Here is a 15773-nt window from a genome sequence, read left to right on the forward strand (position 1 = left end):
ATGTCCTCTTTTCAGCTCCAACAGCCAAAATCCAGTGTTCTTTGAGCTCGCGGAGACTCTTCACTTACCCCAAAATGCAGTGGGAATATGCAAATTATCTCCTCTCCCTCCTCCCTGCGACAGTCCTCCCCCCAGGTGGCCAGGACTTTACCTCCCTTTGGGCTGCCCCGGTTAATTGGGCCACCAGGATGCTCACTTTTTGCTCTTCTGTGAGGGGGTACACCTGGAAGAGGCTATCCAGTTTTTCTCTAAAGTCCTGCAGGGTATGTGACTCCCCTGAGTACTGGGGTAGCCAGGCTGCCCCCGGGATATAGGGCATGGTGAAAGGCATGACCGCCACAGCGGTGGCGCTGGCGGGGGTTGGAGCGGTGAAGCTCTCCTCCGTATCCGACATCCTTCTACCCCCTAGTGGACCGTGGCCTACCTTGCGATGATCCTCTTCCGTAGGCCGCGGCTCCGCAGTGGATCGTCAGGGTTGAGGACCTTCCGTCGCGCTCCTGTGACGTCGGCGTCTGCTGGGCTCCTTCCAGGACCTTACGCAACGTCCGGACGTGAGGCGGGGCTTCAGTTCTCGCGCGCTTTCGGAGTCCACGCCCCTCTTCTTCCCGCGCGGCGTCTTCAAGATGGCGGCCAACGGCGGGAAAACTCCACGGATGGCGGGAAGAAGGCTGAAGATGGCGCCGGATGGCGGGAATCTTCACGGATGGCGGGAAGAAGGCTGAAGATGGCGCCGGATGGCGGGAAAACTTCACGGATGGTAAGTTTTAAAAGTCTCTTTTTCAGGCACGCAGTACCCGGTGGTTGCGGGCACGAAATCCTGCCGACTACGCCAAAAGTTGACGCGCCCCTGGGCCTGCTGCTTCGCACGGCATCGCGCGCACGGGGGAGCTTACCCGGATCCGGATCAGATGGGGGTAGTAGTCTCGTGGCGGTGACCCGGTCCGTGCCCAGGGAGTCAAACTGAGTGGCTGGCAGTCTATTAGCAGTAGATGGTGGATGACTACGCCACCCGTTGAATGCAGCTATGGAGCTGCCGCTGCAGGGCAGACCGCTGAGGCCGGTGGAAGGATGGTGCAGCGTGGATGGTATAACCCCCAACGGGAGGGGTATGGCCTCAGGGCAGCCGACGTGGATGATGGGGATAGCAGGGACCACTCAGAGACGATGCGGTGTAGTTCAGGGTCTTTACTGGTGACAAAGATAGACCCTCCCGGAGTACTTGCTAGCAATCGGGGCCTGGTCAGTCCTTGAGCAGATGGGATCTCCCCTGGCCAGGCGGAGTTGTAGGCCTTCCCAACTAACTGTACTCTTCTGGCTACCTTGCTAGAGGCAGGTAAAAGTAGCCCACGTCCCTGAGTGTACCGTGTGGTGCTCACCCATATGGCCGGTGACTCGGGGCCTTCTAATGGCTTCCGCTCCACGATGGCGGTGCTGGTCCCACGCGTGTGACCGTGCCTTCGGGTTTCTGGGCCAGAGGACCTGCAATCCCCTGCCGGTCGGTTTCTGCTGCTGGGTAGAGATTAGTCCCCACAGCCTCGGACTCTGGGTCCGGTGATACTTCTCAGTCAGGGCGAGCTCTGCAGCTGCCAGCCCCTGACTCCTTGTAACACTGCTCCCACAGAGCTCCTGATGTTCTGTTCCTATATTTGCTTCTTTTCTCTGTCTCTACTTCTTCTCTACTCACTAACCCTGCCTCAGCCCTAGGTTTATATAGGGGAAGTTCTTCCCCTCCCAGGACTGGGCAGGAGGTGTGGCATGCATAGGATCCCTGACCAAGAGACCTCCCACCTGCTCTCAGACGTAATATCTCTATCACTGTGGCAACCAGACCCCTGGGGTGTCACAACATCACTGCTCACAGTCGCTATATATACAATGCACATAAGCTCACCCGTGCCTTTCTTGGCTCTATAGTGACTGATAGCACTTGCAGTTTTTCACTATGGCTGGAATTGTTTTGGACGTTCCTCAGGTAAAAGCACTATTGATGATCCTTATGATCAATCGTCCTAACAGTGTGCTTCTACCACCCGATGGCGTCCTCAGCTTCACTCACCGGCTGGTGATGGAGCTAGTAAAGGATTGCCTGACCAAACACCGACAACGTCGTCTAACGTCAGACTATCTGACGGATTTACTTCAGAACATCAGGACATTACTACACCAGGTAAGTGGCGGACACTCTGCACAGAACATCTCAATATTAATAGATAATAATGGAGGGATAGAAGCTTTTTCTTCGAATATATCGTATTTTGCAGACCATAAGACGCACCAAAAATTTTTGGGAGGTAAATAGGAAAAACATTTATTATAATAAAATGGGGGTCTGTCTTATAGTCCGAATTTTCGGTTGCTTACTGAGGGGGGTGGTGGCAGTGGAGCGAGGTCACAGGAGGCAGAGTCGCTGCTGCAGGAAGTCGGCAGTAGGAGTGGGGCGCTGCTGCGGGCCCCAAGCTGGGAGGAGCGGGGTGTCCAGAAGGTGCGAGGCTGCTTGCCCTGGGCTTCAAGGAAATGTTATCGGTAATTCAGGAGGGGAGGCCCTGCTCTGCTTATTGATTTCTCTGCAGTGGGCTTCAAGAAGTAGGCTGCTGGAGATGGCCAATACGCAGATTGAGATCTCAGCTCGTCATTGAGCCGAGATCTAAATCTGCACATGCACTGCCTCCAGCGGCCATTTGTCTGAAGCCCACCGCCAGAAAATCAATGGGCAGAGCGGGGACTCCCCTCCTAAATCACCGCTAACATTTCCTTGAAGCCCAGGGCCCGCAGCCTCGCACCTCCTGGATACCCCGCTCCTCCCAGCTCGGGGCCCGCAGCAGCGCCCCACTTCTACTGCCGGCTTCCTACAGCAGTGACCCTACCTCCTGTGACCTCACTCCACCACTGCCACCCCCCTGGTAAGCTACATTCAGACAATTATTATTATTAATAATCTGTCTGATATGCTGGGGTGGAGAGTTTCAGAGTAGGGGGGATGCACGGGAGAAATATTGTATGCGATTGTGGGAAGAGGAGATAAGAGCGGAGTAGAGAAGAAGATCTTGTGAGGATCGGAGGTTGCGTGCAGGTAAGTACAGGGAGACTAGGTCACAGATATATGGAGGAGACAGGTTGTGGGTGGCTTTGCATGCCAAGGTTAAGGTCTTGAACTGGAGTCTCTGGGTAATGTGGAGCCAGTGAAGGGATTGGCGGAGCGAGGGGAGAAGCCAGGGAATAGCGGGGGGACAGGTGGATTAGTCAGACAGCAGAGTTTAGGATAGATTGGAGGGGTGCGAGAGTGTTAGAAGGGAGGTCAAAAATTTTGGAAAAAAAGGCATCTTATAGTCCAAAAAATACGGTAAAACACAACGAGTCCCCAAATACAGTATGTAGTCATTGTATCTGCAGACAGAGAACCGATGTCACATACAATTTCCGCCTCCATTCTGACCGCTCTCATCTCAAAATTCTCCTTTCCATTTTTCCTTCTTTATAGGCTGAAGAAAGATCTCAGACTGAAGATTTGTCTGTCTTTAAAGAACTGTCCGAAAAAGTCCTGTCTATACTAGAACGCTCATTGGAACGCCCGGTAAGGATCAATATTAATAGACGTATCTTAATCCACCGTATCTGAGGAGACTTTCTGAGAAAAGGTCTGAAGATGGCGCGGGATTTGTATCGTTACAATTGGTGCATCTGTAAATGTTGGTTTAGTCCTTCATGATTTATGTATTTGGTGATTTAGTGAAATCTTCCACATATTAATTATATATATTATATCTATCAGGAAACAACAGGAGGCGACGCCAAATATGGGCAAAATGTGACCCCGAAAATCCCTGACCCTAATAGGAGTCAGCCGGAGCTGAACAGCGATCTGATTACAGGTGAGCGATCACCCGACCTTCTACAAGGAATGTCCAGATATTACAGAGGACGGAGGATAATGTTAGATTTACTCTCTACTCTGTGTAATGGGAACCTGGCAGCACATTGTTACATATAGAAGTAGTGGTGTGACCGTATAGGCCATTGTCCCCTAATAATAATTGTTTGTAGAAATCCAAAGTGCCAGTCAGGAGAAATGTAAAGTAGACACCATATACAAATCAGAATGGAAGTGCGCTGGGGGCGTGAAAGAAGAAATCCAAGTGCAGTGACACGCCCCCAGTGCACTTCCAGGCTAATTTGCAAATCTCTCCTATGTTTCAGCTCTCTTACCATCACTCGTATGTGCAGCGTCGGTGGGGGGTTCCTCATTCATGTGATGGAGGGTCCATTCTGCAGTGCTATAGCAAGTAACATGAAATAAATTTAAATTGCATTACTGCTCTAGAAAATGGGAAAAAAATAAGATACTGAGCACATAATTTGGCCAATTCATGAATGCCCAGCAGTCAATGACAAGGCGATCTTTTTGTTGGAATCCTCTCCTAATGTGAATCCTCTCCTAGGCTGAAGCCTACATTTATATGGGTAGGTAGGATCCTGTTGCAATTAAAACCACCCCGGGCTGATGGGTGGAGATAGGTTCCCAGCAAAAAAGGTCGCCTTGCCGTGACTGCTGGGCATGCACCCAGAAAAAGAAGGTCGCCTTGTCGTGACTGCTGGGCATGCACCCAGCAAAAGAAGGTCGTCTTGCCGTGACTGCTGGGCATGCACCCAGCAAAAGAAGGTCGTCTTGCCGTGACTGCTGGGCATGCACCCAGCAAAAAAAAAGGTCACCTTGCTGTGGCTACTTGGCATGCACCCCGAAAAAGAAGGTCGCCTTGCCGTGGCTGCTGGCCATGCATGAATTGGCCAAATTATGCGCTAAGTATCTTCCTTTTATCCTATTTTCTACAGCAGTAATGCAATTCAAATTTCATTTATTTCATGTTTACATGCTATAGCGTTACAGAGTGCAACTTTGTTAGTTATGTATTTGGATGGCTACTCTTAGTATGCACCTGTTCACACCCATTTTCTTTTCGGAAGTGATGGTCAGTCTTTTGTTATTTATGAAGGGGTTCCTCCATCATTTACATTACATTTATCTATGGATTCCCCGTATATTCTCATATTTAGAATCCCCATATAACGAGTATTAGTCCCATTTACAGACATCTTGTCATTTCTCCGTTATATTGCTGTATTATCTATGTAGGAATAATATCCTCTAATACATTTCATTCCTTCATCATTATTTTAGAAACAACTGAGCTGTCGAATCCTAACAATGGAATTAGTGAGATCCCGGAGATCCAAGAATCCGTAAGTATCATAGAGGGGGATGCGTGTGTGTCATCAGATCATGGGGTGTGAATGACTCGTCCAGTATTATCCCCCATACAACCATGGGACGTCTCTATTCTAAGTGTAGATGACCCTATGGTGTTAATTACATGTGAATTACAGGGAATCTGTCACCAGGTTTATGCTATTTGGTCTGAGAGAAGCATGATGCAGGGACAGAGACCCTGATTCCATGTGTTGATTACTTTACTCGGTGGAGCAGTTGTGATAAAATCACTATTTTTTTCTGCTGCAGAGCTCTGAATGCTGAGTCTTGTATAACCCCGCCCACACCATTGATTGGCAGCTTTCTGTGTACACTGTGCATAGGCAGAAAGCTGCTAATCAGTGGTGGAGGCAGGGGTACAGAGCAATAGGACTACCTGGCTAGACAGATAGTCTTCTAGTGATAATCTACTGATTTTATTGAAACAGCCACACACAGCCTAGTAAGTAACACATCACTGGAATCAGGGTCTCTGCCCCTACATCATGGTGCTTTCAGAATACATAGCAAACACCTGGTGATAGATTACCTGTAAGTCCTCCTCTGTGTGATCTCCCACATTATCCAGAATGTTATAGTAATGTATGATGACCGTTGCAGGGCGGCTCCAGGATTTCGTGGGCCCTGGGCGAAAGAGTCTCAGTGGCCCCTTTAACACATACCACGATTCATGATGCACAGATACCGCAGATAAATATATATATATATATATATGTATATATATATATAGTACAAGCCCGAAGATTTCACTTCTTACATTACATGAGCGATATCTATTGTAAATTCCACAATAACTCAGAAAGCGGCGAATCCTCACAGCTCACAGTGCAGACCGGAAAGTAATGTCCTCCACACAGTATAATGGCACCACATAGTCCTCTATACCGTATTATGAGCTCCATATATTGCTCCATATAGAATAATGGACCCCATAAAATGCTCCACGCAGGCTGTGCCCCCATATAATGCCCCATGCAGGCTGTGACCCCACACATAATGCCCCATGCAGGCTGTGCCCCACACATAATACCCCATGCAGGCTTTGACCCCCCACATAATGCTCCATGCAGGCTATGACCCCCACATAATGCCCCATGCAGGCTTTGACCCCCCACATAATGCCCCATGCAGGCTGTGCCCCCCCCACATAATGCCCCATGCAGGATGTCCCCCTCCCACATAATGGCCCATGCAGGATGTCACCCCCCATATAATTCCCCATGCAGAATGTCCCTCCCACATAATGCCCCATGCAGGCTGTGCCCCCCACATAATGCCCCATGCAGGCTGTGCCCCTCCACATAATGGCCCATGCAGGATGTCACCCCCCATATAATTCCCCATGCAGGATGTCCCCTCCACATAATGCCCCATGCAGGATGTCCCAGCCCACATAATGCCCCATGCAGGATGTCCCCCACACATAATGCCCCATGCAGGATACCCCCCCCACATAATGCCCCATGCAGGATGTCACCCCCCATATAATTCCCCATGCAGGATGTCCCCCCCACATAATGCTCCATGCAGGATGTCCCACCCCACATAATGGCCCATACAGGATGTCACCCCCCATATAATGCCCCATGCAGGATGTCACCCCCCCATATAATGCCCCATGCAGGATGTCCCCCCAACACATACTGCCCCATGTAGGATGTCACCTCTCACCCCATATATTGCCCCATGCAGGATGTCACCTCTCACCCCATATAATGCCCCATGCAGGATATCACTTCTCCCCCCATATAATACCCCATGCAGGATGTCACTCCCCCCATATAATGCCCCATGCAGGATGTCACCCCCCATATAATGCCCCATGCAGAATGTCACCTCTCACCCCATATAAAGCCCTATGCTGGATGTCACTCCCCCCCCCATATAATGACCCATGCAGGATGTCACTTTTCCCCCTCATATAATACCCCATGCAGGATGTCACCCCCCTATATAATGCCCCATGCAGGATGTCCCCCCCATATAATGCCTCATGTAGGATGTCACCTCTCACCCCATATAATGCCCCATGCAGGATGTCACTCCCCCTCATATAATGCCCCATGCAGGATGTCACTTCTCCCCCCCCATATAATACCCCACGCAGGATGTCCCTACCTCCCCCCCATATAATGCCCCATGCAGGATGTCACTTCTCCCCCCATATAATGCCCCATACCTCCATACATAAAAAAAAAAATCAAATGCTCACCTCACTGCTCACCAGCTGTGGAGAGGTAAGTATTGTGCCGGCCGTGGTCCCGGGCAAGCATTGGGGGGGGGGGTAGCAAGGCCCACTAGCTGGCGCTGGCACCACTCTCCTCTGCTCACCGGTCCCATAGCGCGCCAGGGTGCCCGACAGCAAGTGGGCCCCTCGCCTACTCAGGGCCCCGGCACTTGCCTGGGTGTGCTGGGTGCTAGCGCCAGGTCTGCCCAGCGTCCGGTTTGTATCCTCCCAACATCATATCAGTGTAAATCATCTGGGACATAATATGGGGGGAGAAGTTTTTGCATCTGTAACTTTTTTCCTGCATCTTCAATAAATCAGTATTATTTCTTATTCTTTTATAGAGCGTGATGGATTCATTGGTTCCAGCGAGAAAGCCGCATATGAGCGACTATGAAACTTCCAAACTCATCAGCAGTGGAAATTTTGGGTGAGATTTCTGTTGCCATAATCCACATTTCTCAGGGTTCCCTATGACAATGCTTCTGCCCCTGCACTCTGCCATTCAGTGTTATCATAGGGAAATTATATGATCTGTAGCAAATCAAACTGTAAGGAAAGCGATTTAAATAATATAATTACATATAATATAATATATAATAATATAATATTATTACATTCGCCTGTGCTAGACCCTCATCTGTTCTTATGCTGCCTCCTCCACCTGAGCTTTTCTGCTCTCCACTCTGATCTTTGTTTTGATGGGGGGGCTCCATTATGAAGCTGATCAGAGAAGTTGGCTACACATGGTCACATGAAGGGTGACACCATATTGAAGTCAATGACATCTACACCCTCCACCATGACCATGTGGGCCCAATCACTGGCCTCAGCAGCAGAAGAGAGCCCTGGAGCACATTCATTTTGGACCAATTTTATTTGCACTATATTGTATTTGGTCAGTTATAGCGAATCTGCCCAAAGAGAATTTCGATAGATTCTCGTATCTATAATGTGACCTAGGTGATGGCTCCGGCAGAAGTGGCATTGTGGAGACCTCCCATAGGTGATCTATGTAGTGCTATTTTATGTATTTCTAGAAGTGGATTTATAGTGGCGGCCAGACTTCTAGTATTAAACATATGCAAATTGTCTCTTCAGAGAGGAAGCAAACTAGAACTCCACCTATAGGAAGTAGCAATCCTAAAAGTCAATATCGACCCTTTAACAAGCCTTGTCACATGACTTAGGATAATAGCCAAAACCAAAATCTCAATTTGCAGGAACTGTGTTCTGGGGTACTGCCCCTCTTCAGTGCAAAGTGTGAGATATGGTTTGACGGGGTGAGAGGTGTCTGACCGGTATCCAAGGGGTTGACGTTTCTCCTTGCGGACATGAGGAGACTTTTAAGCCGCAATGCTCCTCTGGGAAATAGGATTGCTACTTCCTATAGGTGGTACTAGGGTGCTAGTTCTCTTCCTCTCTGAAAAGAGACAATTTGCATATTTCCCAAAAGAGCATTGCAGCTTAAAAGTCTCCTCACCTTGACATGCTTAAAATGGCTTTTTCCGCAAGGAGAAACGTTACCGCTTGGATCCCGGTCAGATGCCTCTCACCCAGCCAAACCATATCTCACACTTTGCACTGATGAGTGCTTGTACCCCAAAACATAGTGTCCGAAAATTAAGATTTTGGTTATGGCTATTATTCCATGTCATGTGATAAGGCTCGTTAAAGGGTCGATATTGACTTTTAGGATTACTACTTCCTATAGGTGGCACTAGAGTTCTAGTTCTCTTCCTCTCTGAAGAGACAATTTGCATATTTCCCAGAGGATCATTGAGGCTTAAAAGTCTCCTCACCTTGACAAGCTTAACATGTCACTCTCCGCAAGGAGAAATGTTACCCCTTGGATACCAGTATTAAACATATAATGATTTCTATAGATGGATTATTAATAAGGATTTATTATAACTGATGGATTCTCCTTCTCTGCAGGGCCGTCTACTTAGTGCATCATAAAGACTCACACCAGACCTTTGCTATGAAGAAAATGGCTAAGCGGAACCTAAATACTGCACAGAGATTGGAATGGGCCTTTCTGGTGAGGGACATCTTAACATTTGCTGATTGTCCCTTTGTGGTCTCCATGCTCTGCTCCTTTCCAACTAGATCTCACCTGTGTATGGTCATGGAGTATGTAGGAGGTAAGACACATCTATTGTATTATATTCAGCCCATGTCTGCTTTCATCTTATCACTGCTCATATCATTAGGACATTGTTGGTTACATCCCCACAGAGCATTTACTATAGGTTATCTATTACCAAGATGATCGTAAATTCATTGATCTCGGTGCAGGGGCGCTATGGGGCTCATCAGTCGGAGGGGGTCTGTCGACGCTCGGCAGTGGGCAGCATCCCTCCACCTGTCATCACAATTTCAGCGGTATTTGCTTCTTCAAGGAGGTGGGGCTGGTGGGGGCAAAAATACTGAGTAGGTGGCTAGTAGGGGCCAAAATACTGAAAGGGGGCCGTATGACTAGATATGGGGGGACTGTGAATGCTGAGTGGAGGTCATCATATTAAGTGGGGTGCTGTGGGGGTCCTCACTCTATATGGAGGCCCCCATTCTGTGTGGGGACATCATACTGAGTGGGGAGTTTTGCGGACCATTATATTGTGTGAGGGACTGTGGGAACCATTATCCTGAGTGGGAGGGTTGCTGTGGGTGCCATCACACCGAGTAGGGGGTTGTGGCTGGCCTCCTTCTAAGTGGTGGCCTCCTTAGGAGGATTCACTGTGGGGATACCATACTCATTGAGTGTGGGTGTGGGCATTTTTGGGAGCATCATACTCTAAAATGGCCATAAAAGTTGTATTGCTGGTGAGAACACCAAGCTGCTTCAACAGGGATATAAATATATTTCTTTTTTATTTTTTAGGGTGGGGGGCAATTACAACTTTTGATATGGGGTCTTGTGATTTCTATGTACGCCACTATCTGTGTGATCTCCCCAGGATGTTTCCGCTCACTGCTCATTATACATCATGGTTATCTGCTCGTGGTATATCATGGTTATCTTCTGTATAAACCCCTCACCGGTCATATTTCCTTTCTTCTATAGGTGGAGACTGTGGGACCCTTCTAAGCACCAGGGGTCCTTTCTCTGTCCCCATGGCCCGCTTGTACTTTGCAGAGGCGGTACTTGCCATGGAATACCTGCATAGTTACGATGTGGTGCACAGAGACCTGAAGCCGGAAAAGTAAGTGCCCCCGTAGTATAATAAAGTGGGGAAAGTTGTCATTTATTATCATTCAGTCTGTGAGGCTAAAACCATCTTCTCTTTTGCAGCCTCCTGATTACATCTACTGGACATATTAAAGTTACCGATTTTGGGATTTCAAAACTTGGTCTAATGATACCGAAAACCAAAACCTACAAGGAATTAGCAGTGGACATCTCCAGAGAGTTCCAGGACCGTGAGGTCAGCATCACCTACAAGAACTTAGCTTGTTATTTGCAAATCTCATCACACTATTGTCTCTTCTCTACGTTCTTCCTTTCTAGAGAACTTTTCCACTAATATTTTATCTTCTGCATTGTGTTTTAACGATGATATCTTGTCATAATAATTGTTTCATCGATTCTCATCTCTATGTTCTGTTGGTTTCCAGTTCTGTGGCACCCCATGTTACATAGCCCCAGAGATCATCCTGAAAGAAGGCTATGGAAGACCTGTTGACTGGTGGTCATTGGGGATCATCCTGTATAAATTCCTGCTGGGATGTGTACCATTTGATGCTGATTCCCTCACTGAGCTTTATAAAAGGGTTGTCATTGGTGAGTAGAATAATCCGATCATTGCGTTGATTGGTTACATTTGTTTAGTTATTTACTTTGCTTTATGTTACAGTCCAGTAAAGAGGTTTTATTTTCTGTAATTTTCTATGTAACAGGAGAACTAATTTGGAATTGTGATCGCGCTCCACCCCTGGATGCTCAGAATCTCATCACTGAGCTGCTCAGAAGAAATCCTGTGCGTAGACTTGGGACAGGTAACAGATATACTAGTATTAATATTCCCTTATTAGACCAAGGACATATCGCTCATGTCCATGAAGATCAGCATTTCTCTATCAGCTCATCTACTGTATTTCTAGTTCTCCACACTAAGACTTTCAGTTTATTTCCTTCATGTCGGCTCAGTTTTGTCATTAGTTCAGATTACGATAAACTGTTCAGATATGGAGCCATCCCTGACTATGTCCGCATTACTTTTGTTTTTCTTTTTCTAGGAGGAGCATTTGAGATCAAGGTTCATCCATTCCTGAGTGACTTGGACTTTGACAACATTCTGAGCCAGGAGCTGGAGTATGTTCCTCAGCTTGTTTCAGACGCAGACACCAGCTTATTTATCAGTAAGTAGAAGGAGACGTCATCTAGACTAAGCGACTGTTTGTCTCATCTTCCCTAATATGTGATCATCTGTTCCCATTAATATTAGTGATAAATAGTGACTGTGTTATACTGACAACCTCTAATAATACTTCATTACCTATTTCTTGTAGATCATTCTGATATAAACAAACATCTGGTCTCAAAGGATGAGGAAGGCACAAGTGAGAACAATGAGAGCCTTGACTTCCAAAATTTTACGTCATCTTCTGAAAAGCTTTGTAAAGTAAGTATGTGATTAATAAATCCAAAATATGTAAAAAAAAATAAAAAAAACTCTAAAAGTACATAAAAAATATATTTTATATCTTATTTTTATCCGTATTTAGCTCTGTACCATCGCTACCAGGATGGTGAACAATGAGGATCCCAATGCCCCTCCAGAGTATACACAAGAAACCAACACAAACATCTCAGAAATGTGAGTAGATTAGAAAGGGTCATTACTGGGAGTTCCAGGCTGATCTATGTACACAACACCAAATATAGGACATAAATAACAGAATATCAAATGCAGCATCCACCGCTTCATGGTTAACGGTCATTGTACTTTTGGCTTCAGAAAATGCAGAAGATAACAGCCCATAATTGTGGCAGGTCATGCATTTTTAGCACTGCCTACTCTGTAGGAGAGCTGTAGTGTTACTTGCCAGACATTCTTGGTAGTTGTGTTCTGATCCATGGAAGGTAGTTTGGAGCAGAAAACCTTCCCCACTATGACAGTCATATGTCCTATTAGGCCTTATAGTCACTGTTCTTATAGTGAGACAACCCATTTTATACTGTGTTTACTTACGATTTACATGTTTTTCTTCTTCAAACAGGCAGAAAGAATCTGTTCCTGTATGTAATACAGACTATGCTGTTACCATTTTGCCACCCTCGTCCCCATTGCCAGGTATGTACATGTCTACAGCACCAACAATGTGAATGTTGACTTCAAGGCTCAAATATTTCCACATGGTTTTTCTGGTCTACTATGTTATCCATGTTTCATGGATCTCAGCTATGTTGACCATGGGTTCGTACTGTATCCCTATTTCCCTAATTTTGTACAGGAGTTTTTTTTCATGTATTCTGTTTATTACGTTGCATCATCTTTTAACCTAGTGAGATATAGCGACTGTGTTATACTGACACCCTCTAACAATCCTTCCTTACCTATGTCTTGTAGATCACTCTGATGAAAACAACCATCTGATCTCAGAGGATAAGGAGGGCACAAGTGAGGACGATGAGAACTTTATCTTCCGAATATTTGCATCATCATCTTCTGAGAGGCTTTCTAAAGTAAGTATGTGATCGATAAATCCAAAATATGTGCAAAAAAAGGATCTATAAAATTAAAAAGTATGTATATTTAATAACTTATTGTTATCCACATTTAGCACTCTACCACCACTAACGGGATGGTGAACAACGAGGATCCCAAGGCCCCTCCAGAGTGTACACCAGAATCCAACACAAACATCTCAGAAATGTGAGTAGATTATGGGGTCATTACTGGGAGCTCCAGGCTGATATATGTGCACAACACCAAATATAGGACATAAATACCATAATATCAAATGCAGCATCCACCGCCCCATGGTTATGGGTCATTGTGCTTTCAGCTTTCGGAATTGTTGGAGATAACAGCCCATAATTGTGGCCGGTCATGCACTTTTAGTGCTGCCCTCACTGTAGGAGAGATGTAGTATGAAATGCCGGCCATTCTTGGTAGTTGTTTTCCTCTCAGCTCTCTATAAAAGGTAGTCTTGAGCAGAAGACCTTCCCCACTATGACAGTCATATGTCCTACTAGTCCTTATAGTCGGTGTTCTTCTAGTGAGACAACCCCTTTTATACGGAGTTTACTTGAGATTTACATGTTTTTCTTCTTCAAACAGGCAGAAAGTATCTGTTCCTGTATGTAATACAGACGATGCTGTTACCATCTTGCCACCCTCGTCCCCATTGCCAGGTATGTACATGTCTACAGCACCAACAATGTGAATGTTGACTTCAAGACTCAAATATTCCCACATGGTTTTATACAATACTATAGGTCTCTTATGTTATCCATATTATGACAAAGCAGATCCTAAAAGAATATATTGTTACTGATTTTTTTTTTTAATTTTTCATCAGAATTTCCATCTCATGAAGAAAGAAAATCGGCAATAAATCTGAGTATGGAGCAACAAAACTCAGAAAATGGAAAAAATGTGAAAAAGAGACGAGGTAAGTGTGAGAATCAGCTCCATGTTGTGTGATGTCAGTGAGAATAATTCATGTGGAGTAGATGTCATCTGTCAGTGATGGGATTGTCACATGTATGATTGCTGACAATGACCCCTGACCTCTGTATGATAATATTCCTCTGCCGTCCGGCCACAGTGACTGCACAGCATTATCATGTAATATGGAGTCCCATCACTTACATTATATTTATTTCTCTTCTCATAGGTTCCATCTTCCGCCGGATCTTATCATCCTGCCGGCGTGGATTGTCCAGGGCTGCTCGCGCATTTGCATGCTGTCACTGTTGCCCTAAAACCATCTAAAAGACGGGACACCTAAGCATCTAGCGCCCTGAAGTCCAGCAGATCCACCATCACTGCTGGAGCTGTATAGAAGGACCTTCACCATCTACCTGTGGCCTTCTGACTGGTCAACCAGGACAAGTTTCAGTAACGCCTCTGTCATCGGGCTCCGCGGTATTCATACTGCTCGTCTGACTTGTCATTTACTGATCACCTGGTATCTGACCTCGGCTATCTTCCTGACTTTGATTTAGTCTTTTGATAATGTTCACGAATTTTATTCATCCCATTATTAATTAAAAAAAAGTAAAATCTGTTACTGTTGCTCTGATTCCTTTTTGTCTTGAATTCACAAATACTTGTAACTCACTAATTGCTCTTCTTCTCACTAAATGTATTTCTCATTATCCTTAATGCAGCAGTCAGTCTCATATTTCTGTCCAGCAGTTACACTGGTGCCTCCACCCTGTACCAGTCATTGCACTCATCCACAAACCTCTCCACACTGCTGCACAGCCCTGCATCTCTACCATATCTACACTCCAATGAGCTAAGATTAACATCCTCCATAATCAGGACCTCCCACTCTCATGTCCAAGACATTTTCTCTGCTGCACCAGCTCTCAGGAGTGCACTACTGCAGGCAATCAGGTTCATTCCCACTATCAGAGATTTTAAGTGTGCAGTAGAACAGATTATTTGTGGCAGGACTATCAAATCACCTCACTATTCTAAGTTTTTCCTACAGCACTCAGTAGCACTTAATATTTGTACATATACAGATAATGGTTGGTGACTGGTTCATGCAGCCTTAATTCCACAAAGATAGAAATAAAAGGTCAACATGTTTCATACATCCAAACCATCCTTAATCATGGCAGAAAAACATAATTTTAAGTTCCCACTATGAATATTTGGTGAGATATCACAGCTGTGTATTTTCACAGCACAAAGAACGCATCTTACAGATCAGCAAATCACAGTGTGCTGACGCTTAGTGTTGTAGTTTTGAACAACACCATTCATTTTATCATATAATGTGTTGAAAAATGAGAAAAAATGCCAGGTTTGGGTTCCTTCATTTTACAGTGTGTATTGTGTTGTAAAAACAAACTGACAAAATGATTCAGAGTCAGTAGTACGATTACTGTGATACCAAACTTATAAGGTTTATATATATATATATATATATATACAGTGTTTAGCATAAATCAGTACACCCAAATAGATATGTCAGCAAACCTGTAGTTTCCTTTCAGAATCATCATTTTATATGGGATACCATACTACAAAATACTCTCGCAAATTTGAGCCATTGAATGCAAACAAGATTTGGTATTTTGCAGACCCCAAAAAAGTA

Source organism: Phyllobates terribilis, unplaced genomic scaffold, assembly GCF_046119375.1.
Source record: "Phyllobates terribilis strain yellow unplaced genomic scaffold, ASM4611937v1 Scaffold_5__5_contigs__length_657084704, whole genome shotgun sequence".
Classification (NCBI taxonomy): Eukaryota; Metazoa; Chordata; class Amphibia; order Anura; family Dendrobatidae; genus Phyllobates; species Phyllobates terribilis.